Consider the following 15,307-nt stretch of genomic DNA (forward strand, 5'->3'; position numbering starts at 1 on the left):
CCAATGGGTAGAGGTGGGTTTACAGTGAAATACACAATACCTTGCTCAAGTTGTAAAAGTAATTTTCAGAAAGATACAAATATCGTAGAAAAATATAAATTGTTAAGTAGCCACTTTACAACAGTTGAAAGGTAAACATTATAACATTTCACTTGGTTACATGAAAATAATGGTGATGTTGTAGAATCTACTGCTCTACTTGTCTGTCCACTACCATTTGCATTATCATGACACACCAAATGACACTAAAAATATACAATGACGTGCGCTGCATGAAGAGAAAACACCTTCTGATATATTAAGATTTCTCAATCAATCAGCGGATGAAAAGGGCTGCCCTTTGCTTCAAAGAATGTACAGTAAGTCGTCTCACAACACCAGGCTAAAGTCCAACAGGTTTATTTGGAATCATGAGTTTTCAGAGTGCTGCACCTTCATAAGTGAGTGGAGAGGTAGGTTTCACAAACACGGCATATATAGACAAAGACACAATTGCAAGATTAAGGTTGAAATGCAAGTCTTTACAGGTAATCCAGTCTTTACAGGTACAGACATTGCGAGTGGAGAGGGGGATAATCACAGGTTAAATAGATGCGAATTGTCTCAAGCCACGACAGTTAGTAAGATTTTGCAAGCCCAGGCCAAATGGTGGGGGTTACACATAGTGTGACATGAACCTAAGATCCCAGTTGAGGCCATCCTCATGCGTGCGAAACTTGGCTATCAGTTTCTGTTTGGCGATTTTGCATTGTCATGTGTCTTGAAGGCCGCCTTGGAGAACGCTTACCTGAAGATCGGAGGCCGAATGCCCTTGACTGCTGAACCGTTCCCCGACTGGAAGGGAATACTCCTGCCTGGCGATTGTCATTCGCTGTCCGTTCACCCATTGTCTCGCCGATGTACCATGCCTTGGGACATCCTTTCCTGCAGCGTGTGAGGCAGGCAATGTTGGCCGAGTCGCATGATATGTACTGTATACCTGGTGGATAGTGTTCTCACATGTAATATCCATGTGGTATCCATGTTAATAATCCAGCACGTCTTGCAGTGGCAGGGTTATGTGGTGTCATGGTCGCTGTTCTCCTGAAGGCTAGGTAATTTGCTGGGGACAATGGTCTGAGGTTGCGTGGTTGTTTGAAGGCAAGTAGTGGGAGTGTGGAGATGGCCTTGGCGAGATGTTAGTCTTCATCGATGATATGTTGAAGGCTCTAAAGAAGATGTTGTAGTTTCTCCGCTCCAGGGAAGTACTGAATGATGAAGGGTACTCTGTTAGTCATGTCCCGTGTTTGTCTTCTGACGTCGTCGGTGCGATTTTTCGCTGTGGCCCATCGGTGAGTCAAGCGCCATATCCCGTTCCTACAAGGGCGTCTTTCAGCGTCTGTAGATGTCTGTTGCGTTCCTCCTCATCTGAGCAGATACTGTGTATACGGAGGGCTTGTCCGTAGGGGACAGCTTCTTTAATGTGTTTAGGGTGGGAGCTGGAAAAGTAGAGCATCGTGAGGATGTCCCAAGGCATGGTAAATCGGCGAGACCATGCAGACTCCACGACAATGGATGTCAGGGAACACTTCAGTCGTCAAGGGCATTCAGCCTCCGATCTTCAGGTAAGAGTTCTCCAAGGCAGCCTTCAAGACACATGACAACGCAGAGTCGCCAAGCAGAAACTGATAGCCAAGTTCTGCATGCATGAGGATGGCCTCAACTGGGATCTTGGGTTTATATCACACTACGTGTAACCCCCACCATTTGCAAAATCTTACTAACTGTCCTGGCTCGAGACAATTCACACCATTTAACCTGCAATTATCCCTCTCTCCTCTCGCACTGTCTGTACCTGCAAAGACTTGATTACCTGTAAAGACTCGCATTCCAACATTATCTTGCAATTGCGTCTTTGTCTATATATGCTGTGTTTGTGAAACCTACCTGCGAAAAGGGTGGCACGTTGGCACAGTGGTCAACACTGCTGCCTCATAGCACCAGAGACCCGGGTTCAATTCCAACCTCGGGTGACTGTGAAGTTTGCACATTCTCCCCATGTCTGTGTGGGTTTCCTCCGGGTGCTCCGGTTTCTTCCCACAGTCCAAAGTTGTGCAGGTTAGGTTGATTGGCCATGCTAAATTGCCCCATAGTGTCAGGGGGAATAGCAGGGTAAATATGTGGGGTTAAGGAGATAGGGCCTAGGCGGGATTGTTGTTGGTGCAGGCTTGATGGGCCGAATGGCCTCCTTCTGTACTGCAGGAATTCTACCTCTCCACCTCACCTGATGAAGGAGCAGCGCTCCGAAAGCTCGTGATTTCAAATAAACCTGTTGGATTTTAACCTAGTGCTGTGAGACTTCTTACTGTGCCCACCCAGTCCAACGGCATCTTCACATCAAAGAATGTAGAATTTGAATGTACTGTACATAAAATACTGGAAGCTACTAAAGCTGGCAAAATTCTCAGAGCACTTTGGACAAGAAATCAAGAGACAGCAAATGGACCCAAATTCAAGAAACTCATTGACTTCTTGATGTAAATCAAGGCCAGTAACATGCACAGTAGTTTTTGCTCCATGGCAGTAACAGACTTAAAATGAAGTAACCCATGGTTAATGAAACAAGTTCCACCATGAAATACTAAGGATAGCTTAGTCCTTTCTGTAATACAGGTTAATAGATGAAAAGTAGATCCCAAAAACTACCAAGAGTTTGCCCTACACATGACCAATTCTTCATCCCGGGCACCAGTAGACATCTTTTCCAGTTGCATTCCATTATTAAAGTAATAGGTATAAAATGCTTAATCCAAGGATATACTATAGCTTAAGAATGCAGCTTGTTCCATTCAATAATTAAGTTAACTGTCAAAATCCCGACATATTTCAAAGTAAAACAATTCAAAAAGGTGGCAAAGGAATTTGTATATTTTTACTCACATCTTTCATTTAATTTTAAGCAGATGTGTAGAACTGGGAAACTTGTTAGTCAAATTAAGTGGCTTTCTGGGAGAATGTACAATTGATCAGTTGGTCTGAAATCCTTGCATGCATAATATATAATAATACTAAACAGAGGGCCTGATTTTACCATTTTGAGTCTAAGTGCCGAAGCCGGGCGTCAAATAGATCCGCGCCTGGAATCCTCTTTCCAGCGCGCCCATACGCGTTTTGCCGGCTCCGGTCTGATTCGCGCTGTGGGCGGGGCTTAGCGCTGGCAGACTGATCAGAGCTCTGAACTGCACATGCGCAGTTCGAAAAAAAGATCAGTACAAGTCCAAGAGGGGGCACTGGAGAAGGACCAAGCTGGGCCTGTAAAGGGATACACCATCGCTGGTACACTACCAGCCACAGATTACTCTTCCCTGCAGGGGCAAGAGAGCGGGAGAGATGGCTGTGGCTGGTAGTGTGCCAGTGATGGTGTATCCCTTTACAGGCCCAGCTTGGTCCTTCTCCAGTGTCTCCTCTTGGACTTGTACTGATCTTGTAGCCGGTTTTCATGCGGATCCACTGTGGAATCGGCCGGTTCTGCTTCATCTTCTTAGCGAGGAATCGCTTCATCCTGAAGGTTTTGTGGGATGGCACCCCCCCCCCCCCCCCACCAGAGGGTGATCTGGGTCCCGTCCCGCCCCCCCGACCAGAGCATGATCTGGGCTCCGCCCCCCTCCCCCAACCAGAGGATGACCTGGGTCAGAGAGCTGTTGGAGGCTCTGACCCCACTCTTTGGAAGCTGCAGCGACGACTTGACTTTTATTTTGCAGGTCGCTTACAGCGTGGGTGCGGAACGGGCCAGAAGACGGTAAAGTGGGATTTGGCAGTAGGGTTGGGCACGCGGTTCATTAAGTCGATTTAAATGCATCCAAATATCGGGTGCAGATCGCGGTATAGGCCCGATGCCCAACTTTACTGCGATTTCGCGCCCGAAAACGGGCATGATGTTTTGGTAAAATTGGGCCCAGAGTATTTGATCAAAACAGAATTGTTAAAAAGTGTAAACTGATCACCTGCCCCTCTCCATGTGAATCACCGTGATCAAGTATGGTCTTCAGGTAAAGAGGGAACAAAAAGCAGGGATAATTGGACAAATAAGTGCAGGCATACTGCAATCCCATTTTCCCTTAATTTTATAGAAAATGTATACTTTACATTAGGCAGAGTTACTTATGATTAAGTACTATATTTTAAGAGCAAAGAATACAACAATTTGGGAAAAATAGAGTTCTTGGGAACATCAAGCTGTATAGTACAGTTTCACCACCAACAAGCCTTATGAAGGAAAACACAGGAATTTAAAATGAGAAAATATTGATAGAATAATGATAAAAATACAATCGTAAAGAATATTTTGCAGAAGGAAAACATATCCAAGTGCATGATTGTTCAATACAAATGATACAATGCTACATATTTAAAGTTTTCACAAAAGCCATAAAATCCAGCTCTAACCTCCAGTTCGATCAAACCTCAAGAAACAAAAATGTCTGCTACATTTATCAATGTGAGTTACAGCAATGGGCTTCAAATACTTGTGTTTAAATAAGTTATTTGTTGAGACATCTGTAATGACAGAGTTGCCCAGAGACATCCACATCTTCATTGGAGTATCTTCACAGGAATATTTAGCCTAGCTGCTGATCAGAAATAATACATTCATGGTACCAGAAACTGAGATAATATCCTTCAATTGCCAACTTGTGTAAGATAATCAATGGAAAGACAAAAGATTTTACTGAACTACCAAAAAATTCCACACCAGTCAAAATTCCATTACACGTCATTTTAGCTCAAAGCAAATACCTCCAGACATTAAAAAAAGCTTGTTCAACCTGCTGATCATTTACTAGAGTGGCGTAAGAAACTGAATTTTGACTGTCTCTTAACTCATCGTCAGCATGTGGGTCAGTCTTCTCCATGTCTCTGTTCTCTGCTTGTCTTTTCATTTTCCAATAATCTCCTTCAAATTTCTCCCAAATATCCCACTATGAATTGAGGAAAAACATCTACATTGGACATGTGTGTGGGGAATTTGTTCCCTGTTTTGACTACATTCTTTCGCCAAAAAAATAATGTGGTTCTGTGGAAATATTTGCCATACAATTCATTGACATTCAGTTTGTAGATCTTGGAACTGTTTAGAATCTTATTTTGCTGATAATTTAAGTACTGTTTATTATAGATGCAAGGGTTTATGATGCCATGTAATTATCTCATATAAACACATTTAGCTATTAATTTTAACCTGAAAAATGGTCCAGCAGATTGGTACTATTCTATCTTTCAAAGAAGACCAAAGTATATAGTCCACAGCCTTCCAAATACTTTTTAGCACAGTTAACGTGTAAAAGTTGTTTTATTTTCTATTTTGGTACTTTGATGATTTCAACGACCACAGTTACTGTCAACCTGCATGTTTCATGTCAGAGGTAATAGTGGATGCGTTAGTGATTATTTATCAAAACTCGTTGCATTCTGGGGTAGTGCCGGTTGATTGGAAAACGGCTAATGTTACGCCGCTGTTTAAAAAAGGAAGGAGACAAAAGGCGGGTAACTATAGGCCGGTCAGCTTAACGTCTGTAGTAGGGAAAATGCTGGAATCCAATATTAAAGAGGAGATAGCAGGGCATCTGGATAGAAATGGTTTGATCAATCAGACGCAGCATGGATTCATGAGGGGAAAGTCGTGCTTGACAAACATGTTGGATTTTTATGAAGATGTGACTAGGGCGGTTGATGGAGGAGAACCGGTGGATGCGGTGTTTTTGGATTTCCAAAAGGCGTTTGATAAGGTGCCCCATAAAAGGCTGCTGAAGAAGATTAGGGCACACGGAGTTGGGGGTAGTGTGTTAAAGTGGATTGGGGACTGGCTATCCGACAGGAAGCAAAGAGTCGGAATAAATGGGTGTTTTTCCGGTTGGAGGAAGGTAACTAGTGGCGTGCCGCAGGGATCGGTACTCGGGCCGCAACTGTTTACCATTTATATAGATGATCTGGAGGAGGGGACGGAGTGTAGGGTAACGAAGTTTGCAGACGACACAAAGATAAGTGGAAAAGTGAATCGTGTGGAGGACGGAGAAGACCTGCAGAGAGATTTGGGCAGGCTGAGTGAGTGGGCGAGGATATGGCAAATGGAGTATAACGTTGAGAAATGCGAGGTTATACACTTTGGAGGAAATAATAACAAATGGGATTACTATCTCAATGGAAACAAATTAAAACATGCTACCGTGCAAAGGGACCTGGGGGTCCTTGTGCATGAGACGCAAAAGCCCAGTCTGCAGGTACAACTGGTGATCAAGAAGGCAAATGGGATGTTGGTCTATATCGCAAGGGGGATAGAATATAAAAACAGAGATGTCTTGATGCACCTGTATAGGGCATTGGTGAGGCCGCAGCTGGAATACTGTGTGCAGTATTGGTCCCCTTATATGAGGAAGGATATATTGGCATTGGAGGGAGTGCAGAGAAGGTTCACCAGGTTGATACCGGAGATGAGGGGTTTGGATTATGAGGAGAGGCTGAGGAGATTGGGTTTGTACTCGTTGGAGTTTAGAAGGATGAGGGGGGATCTTATGGAGACTTATAAGATAATGCGGGGGCTGGATAAGGTGGAGGCGGAGAGATTCTTTCCACTTAGTAAGGAAGTTAAAACTAGAGGACACAGCCTCAAAATAAAGGGGGGTCGGTTTAAGACAGAGTTGAGGAGGAACTTCTTCTCCCAGAGGGTGGTGAATCTCTGGAATTCTCTGCCCGCTGACGTGGTGGAGGCTACCTCGCTGAATATGTTTAAAGCGCGGATGGATGGATTCCTGATCGGTAAGGGAATTAAGGGTTATGGGGATCAGGCGGGTAAGTGGTACTGATCCACGTCAGATCAGCCATGATCTTATTGAATGGCGGGGCAGGCTCGAGGGGCTAGATGGCCTACTCCTGCTCCTATTTCTTATGTTATGTTCTTCATGTTGATGTGCAATACCTCTAAAAATTGAAATATTAACAAACACAAGTTGTTTGAGTAATTAAGCAGTCAATTGATTTAAATAATGTACAAAATATTGCATGGGTTTAAGATGAAAAAATAATCCCCATTTATCCTAATAAGTTTATCATGGATTTTCTAACATCTCTGAAGAAACTATACAATATTGTGACGTTATTGTACCATTAAGAGTTTTAAAACAAAAATCATGCTCTCTGTAGCTCACAGCCTTAGCTGATATTATTGTTGCCGGACTGTCTACGAGTGTCCTTTTATTGTTCCTTAAGTGGCTTAAATGGGTGCCTCAAGTACTTTGAGATTAGTTTTTATGACCCTGCTTTGTTAGGAGGTAGCCAGGTTAGGTGACATGAGCTCTTTCATTTTCAGTTCTGAGCTGCACGTTAGTTTTTAGAAGGGACAGCAAGCTGTCAAGAAGTGTTTTTCTCTCTCTCCCTGTTTTATTTGGTGAAGTAGGCCATTTTCCAAAAGCCATATTTTTATTATCTCATCAATATTCACCTCATTAAACATATTCATTTATTGGACTGATTGGCACCATTCATAACGTGCCCACAATGCAGAAGGGAACACCCGAATGGACAATCGTTTAAATCCCCCTCTGCACAGCTGAGAGACCTTTAATTTCAAAGCCGACAAAAGATCCTTATTCTGCCCAGCAACAGCACGAAGCTGCATTTTAAACCGGCCTTTGGCTAGAAGATCGGGATATCTGCGAGTCAAGACCTGGAGTGGGTTATATGGCATAACCGGACTGTCAATAAAATATTACAGGAATAAAATGGCCAAGGCAGGCAGAGAAACTTAATAAACTAGGATAAAAAGAATAAAAGATTAGATTAAATCCCCCTACACACAGCAGGACAAAATGACATTAACACCTAATCTCGCAAGCATAGAATACAGACACAAAACAGTAGAGATCGATTTAGATAAGGGGACACATTGAGAGGATAATGGGAAACACATTAAAACACCGGGGCAAGAACAGGCAGTCCCATTAACACGGACACACACCATACAGATGCAAATTGACAAGTCTCTCAGGGAACTTCCTGACCAGACAGGCCACTTTATAAGTATTGTAAAAATGTATGAGCAAATGTTCCCGCTCGAATTTGGATTCCTATAAATATCCAGAGCAAATGTATAACTATTGAGATCAACGTGGCCAAGCACTGTTTCTAAGCTGGCTACAGGGGTCTCCCTGGGTTCCCAGTAGTCACCGGGTCACGGGCATTCGGCCTCTGATCTTCGGGTAAGCGTTCTGCAAGGCAGCCTTCACGACACACGACAGCACAGAGTCGCTGAGCAGAAACTGATAGCCAAGTTCCACACACATGAGGACGGCCTCAACCGGGATATTGGGTTCATGTCGCACTATCTGTAATCCCCACAGCTTGCCTGGACTTGCAGAGTCTCACTGGCTGTCCTGTCTGGAGACGATACACATCTCTTTAACCTGTCTTAATGCTCTCTCCACTCACATCGTTTGTACCTTTAAGACTTGATTAGCTGTAAGTATTCGCATTCCAACCATTATTCTGTAAATTGAGTTTGTGTCTTTATATGCCCTGTTTGTGAACAGAATTCCCACTCACCTGAAGGAGGATCTTAAGGCTCCGAAAGCTTGTGGCTTTTGCTACCAAATAAACCTGTTGGACTTTAACCTGGTGTTGTTAAACTTCTTACAGTGTTTACCCCAGTCCAACGCCGGCATCTCCACATCATGTCGGTCAAAGAAGTGGAAGGATGCGTTTCTGAATGGAGGGCTGTGACAAGTGATGTTCCTCAGGGATCAGTGCTGGGACCTTTTCTGTTTGTAATATATAAATGATTTGGAGGAAAATGTAACTGGTTTGATTAGTAACTTTGCGGACGATACAAAGGTTGGTGGATTTGCAGATAGCGATTAGGACCATCAGAGGATACAGCAGGATATAGATCAGTTGGAAACTTGGGCGGAGAGATGGCAGATGGAGTTTAATCCGGACAAATGTGAGGTAATGCATTTTGGAAGGTCTAATACGGATAGGAAATATACAGTAAATGGCAGAACTCTTAGGAGTTTGATAGGCAAAGGGATCTGGGTGTACAGGTACACAGGTCACTGAAAGTGGCAATGCAGGTGGAGAAGGTAGTCAAGGCGGCACACAGCATGCTTGCCTTCATCGGCCGGGGCATTGAGTTTAAAAATTGGCAAGTCATGTTGCAGCTTTATAGAACCTTAGTTAGGCCGCGCTTGGAATACAGTGTTCAATTCTGGTTGCCACACTACCAGAAGGATGTGGAGGATTTGGAGAGGGTACAGAAAAGATTTACCAGGATGTTGACTGGTGTGGAGCGCATTAGCTATGAGGCGAGGTTGGAGAAACTTGGTTTGTTCTCACTGGAACGATGGAGGTGCGGGGTGACCTGATAGAAGTCCACAAGATTATGAGAAGCATGGACAGAGTGGATAGTCAGAAGCTTTTTCCCAGGGTGGAAGAGTCAATTACTAGGGGGTGCAGGTTTAAGGTGCGAGGGGCAAGGTTTAAAGGAGATGTACGAGGCAGATTTTTTTTTTTACACAGAGGGTGGTGGGTGCCTGGAACTCGTTGCCAGGTGAGGTAGTGGAAGCGGATTCAGTTGTGCCTTTTAAGGGGTGTCTTGACAAATACATGAATAGGATGGGAATAGAGGGATATAGTCCCCGGAAGGGTAGTGGGTTTTAATTAAGTCGGGCAGCATGGTCAGTGCGGGCTTGGAGGGCCGAAGGGCCCGTTCCTGTGCTGTAATTTTCTTTGTTCTTTGAAGTGAAACATCTGATGCTTATCCTAGCCAAATTCAAGATGCAAAACTTATGATCCAGGCGGGCTCCATAAAACACTTTGGAGTTTCTTACCTGATCCATAACAATATTAAGATTTCGATAACACAAAATGCTGGCAATCGCAGAACGCAGTTAGAAATTCACCTTGGATGGCAACACATCTGCCTGTTATACAGATCATCCAATACTGAAATTTCTTTTATGCACACGCTTTTCCCTTGGGGGGGAGGGGGTGCCGACACTATAGTTAAGAGAGCCCACCAATGCCTTTACTTTCTCAGGAGGCTAAAGAAATTTGGCAAGTCCATCCCAACTCTCACCAACTTTTGGTTGGTACACCATAGAAAGCATTCTTTCTGGTTCTATCACAGCTTGGTATGGTCCCTACTCTGTCCAGGACAGCAAACAACTACAAAGGGTCATGAACGAAGCCCAGTCCATCATGCAAACCTGCCTCCCACCCATTGACCCTGTCTACACCTCCCGCAGCCTCAGAAAAGCAGCCAGCATAATCAAGGACCCCATGCACCTTGTACATACTCTTCCACCTTCTTCCGTCGAGAAAGTTACGAAAGTCTGTTGACCAACCAACTCAAGAACAACTTCTTCCCTACTGCCATCAGGCTTTTGAACGGACCTACCTTACATTAAGTTGACCAAGCTATGACAGTCACACTACCTTCTGCATTCTCTCCTTTTCTTCTCTATGAACGGTATGTTTTGTCTGTATAGCGCAAGAAACAATACTTTTCACTGCATACTAATAAGATGACAATAATAAATCAAATCAATTTCTGAACTGATTATCACCCCATTGAACTACATTGTGAATGCTCCTTCCATGGCCAGCAAGTTCTGGTGTTGAATTTGAACACGGAGGTGGATTTGAAGCCGGAGCTTCTGCTCCAGTGGTAGGGGAGGTCACAAGACCTCCTTATTAATTTAAACAAAACTCAACTTCAAATGAGGCACAAAATGAGCTGCCAATGCAATGCCACTTGTTTTCCAAAGCCACCCAAGGCAACCTTCAACCTCTTGATATGCTTTCACATGATATGATGGAAATAAAAATAAGCCAACTCTTAAACTGCCCCCGATAAAAAGCAGAACAGTTTTTGCAGAACCTATAGGAGAATACTGAGATACAGGCTATTGCACAAGATGGGATCGAGGTTTATAAGGAGGAGGTGTTAGCAATTCTGGAAAGTGTGAAAATAGATAAGACCCCTGGGCCGGATAGGATTTATCCTAGGATTCTCTGGGAGGCTAGGGAGGAGATTGCAGAGCCTTTGGCTTTGATCTTCATGTCGTCATTGTCTACAGGAATAGTGCCAGAAGACTGGAAGATAGCAAATGTTGTCCCCTTGTTCAAGAAGGGGAGTAGAGACAACCCTGGTAATTATAGACCAGTGAGCCTTACTTCTGTTGTGGGAAAAGTTTTGGAAAGGATTATAAGAGATAGGATTTATAATCATCTAGAAAGGAACAATTTGATTCGGGATAGTCAACACGGTTTTGTGAAGGGTAGGTCGTGCCTCACAAACCTTATTGAGTTCTTGAGAAGGTGACCAAAGAAATGGAAGAGGGTAAAGCGGTTGATGTGGTGTATATGGATTTCAGTAAAGTGTTTGATAAGGTTCCCCACGGTAAGCTATTGCAGAAAATACGGAGGCATGGGATTGAGGGTGATTTTGTGGTTTGGATTAGAAATTGGCTAGCTGTAAGAAGACAGAGGGTGGTGGTTGATGGGAAATGTTCATCCTGGCGTCCAGTTACTAGTGGTATACCGCAAGGATCTGTTTTGGGGCCACTGCTGTTTGTCATTTTTATAAATGGACTGGATGAGGGCGTAGAAGGATGGATTAGTAAATTTGCGGATGACACTAAAGTCGGTGGAGTTGTGGACAGTGCGGAAGGATGTTGCAAGTTACAGAAGGACATAGATAAGCTGCAGAGCTGGGCTGAGAGATGGCAAATGGAGTTTAATGCGGAAAAGTGTGAGGTGATTCACTTTCGAAGGAGTAACAGGAATACAGAGTACTGGGCTAATGGTAAGATACTTGGTAGTGTGGATGAGCAGAGAGGTCTCGGTGTCCATGTGCATAGATCCCTGAAAGTTTGCACTCAGGTTGATAGGGTTGTTAAGAAGGCGTACGGAGTGTTAGCTTTTATTGGTAGAGGGATTGAATTTCGGAGCCATGAGGTCATGTTGCAGATGTACAAAACTCTGCGGCACGGTAGCACAGTGGTTAGCACTGCTGCTTCACAGCTCCAGGGTCCTGGGTTCGATTCCCGGCTCGGGTCACTGTCTGTGTGGAGTTTGCACATTCTCCTCGTGTCTGCGTGGGTTTCCTCCAGGTGCTCCAGTTTCCTCCCACAGTCCAAAGATGTGCGGGTTAGGTTGATTGGCCAGGTTAAAAATTGCCCCTTAGAGTCCTGGGATGCGTAGGTTAGAGGGATTAGCGGGTAAATATGTGGGGGTAGGGCCTGGGTGGGATTGTGGTCGGTGCAGACTCGATTGGGCCGAATGGCCTCCTTCTGCACTGTAGGGTTTCTATGATTTCTGGTGCAGCCGCACTTGGAGTATTGCGTACAGTTCTGGTCGCCGCATTATAGGAAGGATGTGGAAGCATTGGAAAGGGTGCAGAGGAGATTTACCAGGATGTTGCCTGGTATGGTGGGAAGGTCTTATGAGGAAAGGCTGAGGGACTCGAGGCTGTTTTCATTAGAGAGAAGAAGGTTAAGAGGTGACTTAATAGAGGCATACAAGACGATCAGAAGATTAGATAGGGCGGACAGTGAGAGCCTTTTTCCTCGGATGGTGATGGCTAGCACGAGGGGACATAGTTTTAAATTGAGGGGTGATAGATATAGGACAGATGTCAGAGGTAGGCTCTTTACTCAGAGAGTAGTAAGGGCGTGGAATGCCCTGCCTGCAACAGTAGTGGACTCGCCAACATTAAGGGCATTTAAATGGTCATTGGATAAACATATGGACGATATTGGAACAGTGTAGGTTAGATGGGCTTTAGATTGGTTTTACAGGTCGGCGCAACATCGAGGGCCGAAGGGCCTGTACTGCGCTGTAATGTTCTATACGTGCCATTTTAAGAGAAACATTAAGGGTGCTAAAAATAGAATCTATAAACTAAAAAAAGCCATTGCGTCAAATTATAAATACAGTTCTGTGTAAACTGAGCTTGCAAAAATAACAGCTTAGGGATATTATGGGCAGACTCATAATCTTTAAGATCATGAATTAAATTGTATTATGCACAATTCATCTCCCAAAGATCTGTCCGAAAAAAATTATAGCTGATGTAAGATTACGTTTAACTAAATGTTAGATTGTAGCAGTGCATTTAAGACCATTTGTTTACAATATCAACTTTCATCTCAGGAGTCATTCTATATTGAAAACATTGACAAAAGAAAGCAAGAAATACATTCAGAGACTAATGCCTTGGAACTAAAAAAAAACTAAAACAAAGCACCCTCCAGTCTGAGTACTTTTCAAAGTGTACTTACTGCTGTAATGTTGGGGTAAGTAGCAGCCAATTTGCATGCAGCCAATACTGGAAAAGCAGGGGCTACACTGAGAATCTCGATGTAATTTCAGCGTCACGCTGGTCTATTACCACAACTGCTGGGTGTGGCCCATGAAGATGAGTGGGAGGAACAGAACAGTAAACAGCAACAAGTGATACTGCATAACAGATACTGTTAATTTTAATTAATATGGTGGCATACTGGTTATGGTGCTGGATTGACAATCCAGAGGTTGAGAGTTCAAACCTCAGCACAACAAGTTGTGAAACTGAACTCAATAAATCTTTTTGTATGGTTTGGGACTAGATTCAAAAATGATGCAAATTAAATTGTAGTAATAACCAAAATAGTTCAATAATGTCTGTCAGGGAAGGGAACTTGTCACCTTTACTGTGGTTGCCCAATGCATGATTCAGGCTTGAGGTACTTCTGGCCAGTTCCTTGCGATGCTCCTTACTGTGCACCTTTATTCTGACTCAAATTGATTTGATTTATTATTGTCATATGTATTAGTATACAGTGACAAGTATTGCTTCTTGTGTGCTATACAGACCAAGTATACCGTTCATAGAGAAGGAAAGGTGAAGGTACAGAATGCAGTGTTAGTCATAGCTAGGGTATAATCCAGGTGTTCCAGGGTTGAGCATAGGGTCAGGGAGATGGCATCTGCTGTGGACCTGTTCAAGCGATAGGCAAACTGTAGTGGATCTGGGCAGTCTGGGAGGTCAGAACTGATCCGTGCCATGACTAATCTTACAAAGCACTTCATAACGATGGATGTTAGAGCCACCAGGCAATAGTCATCAAGGCATGCTGCCTGGCTTTTCTTCGATACTGGGATGATGATCAACTTCTTGAAGCAGGTAGGAACCTCAGATCTGTGCAAGGAGAGGTTAGCGATGTCTGCGAATACCCCCACCAGCTGGTTTGCACAGAATCTTGGCCATCCGCTGCCCTTTCTCCCCATTTCGCCTGCCTTCTACTGTTTAAGTTCCTCTTTTGGGTGCATTTTAGTCATAACTACAAACTTTTGCATTCCTTGGTGAGCATTGGATCTTTTCAAATTCGCCTTCCAAATTCCTGTACTACATTGTACTATTAAGATTCAATTTCTACATCAGACTCCACAATGCAATTCAGCAGTTGTGTTTGCACTGCCTCAGTTGCTTAAACTAATTTTGATAATCTTACAACCCTTCCTTCCACCACCTCTGTTCCATGTTGAATATGTGACCAGCTTCCTTGTTTTTCAGCTCCAAGATCTGGCCAAGAATGAACCTGGTCAAAGGTTCATTCTTGGCCAAGTATATTTATCCGCCACTTCTGGATCTTAGTGACCTCAAATTCACAAGATTTCTTCCTGCACATTGCCTAGATCCTCATTACCATGGAAATAACTCCATCAGCATGTCCACTGACATTCTACCAGCTTCAACATTTCACTCACCCATCGTGTCTCGCTCTGAACTTGGACAACAATTTGCCGATGCACCATGTCAAACCACGTTTGCATCAACTTAATCCCACTGGCCTCCCATGTTCTACCCCACCCCCATAAATTTGTGGTCATCCAAAACTCTGTTGTCCATATCCAAACCCACTAAAATTCCTTTTCACCTATTAGCCTAAAGTGGCCTCAATGTTCAAATTCTCATCCTCATTTTCGAAACCCTTAACAGACCTTCCATCCCTATCTCCAATCTCCTTCATACCTACAACCCTCAGAGAAGTCATGTTCCTCCAATTCTAGTCTCTTGAATCTTCATTTCAATCATTATTGGTGGCCATGGCATAAGTTCTGAATTCCCTTAACAAACCTCTCTGCCTCTTTCCCCCTTTAAAATGCTACTCAAAACCCATCGTTAACCAAACATTGGGTCATCGGCTTAAATGTCACCTTAGATGGCTCAGTGTCAAATTTTGTTTGATCATTCCCATAAAGCAGCTGCAGACATTTTTAGTATGCCCTGCCA

At 43.7% G+C, this 15,307-nt stretch overlaps 1 protein-coding gene across 2 annotated transcripts in view; it reads right to left on the reverse strand.

Moving 5' to 3' along the window:
- The window catches only part of sh3kbp1 (SH3-domain kinase binding protein 1), a 334,888-nt gene that overhangs the window by 181,306 nt on the left and 138,275 nt on the right, over window positions 1–15,307 (reverse strand). The window contains exon 1 of one of the 2 annotated variants that reach the window (XM_078232358.1): window positions 13,314–13,390. The exons of the other annotated variant lie outside the window; for it this stretch is intronic. The gene's annotated coding sequence lies outside the window, so the exon portion shown is untranslated. Of the gene's footprint in view, window positions 1–13,313; window positions 13,391–15,307 lie in introns of those variants that run through there. 2 annotated transcript variants of the gene reach the window in all.

Source organism: Mustelus asterias, chromosome 17 (assembly GCF_964213995.1).
Source record: "Mustelus asterias chromosome 17, sMusAst1.hap1.1, whole genome shotgun sequence".
Classification (NCBI taxonomy): domain Eukaryota; kingdom Metazoa; phylum Chordata; class Chondrichthyes; order Carcharhiniformes; family Triakidae; genus Mustelus; species Mustelus asterias.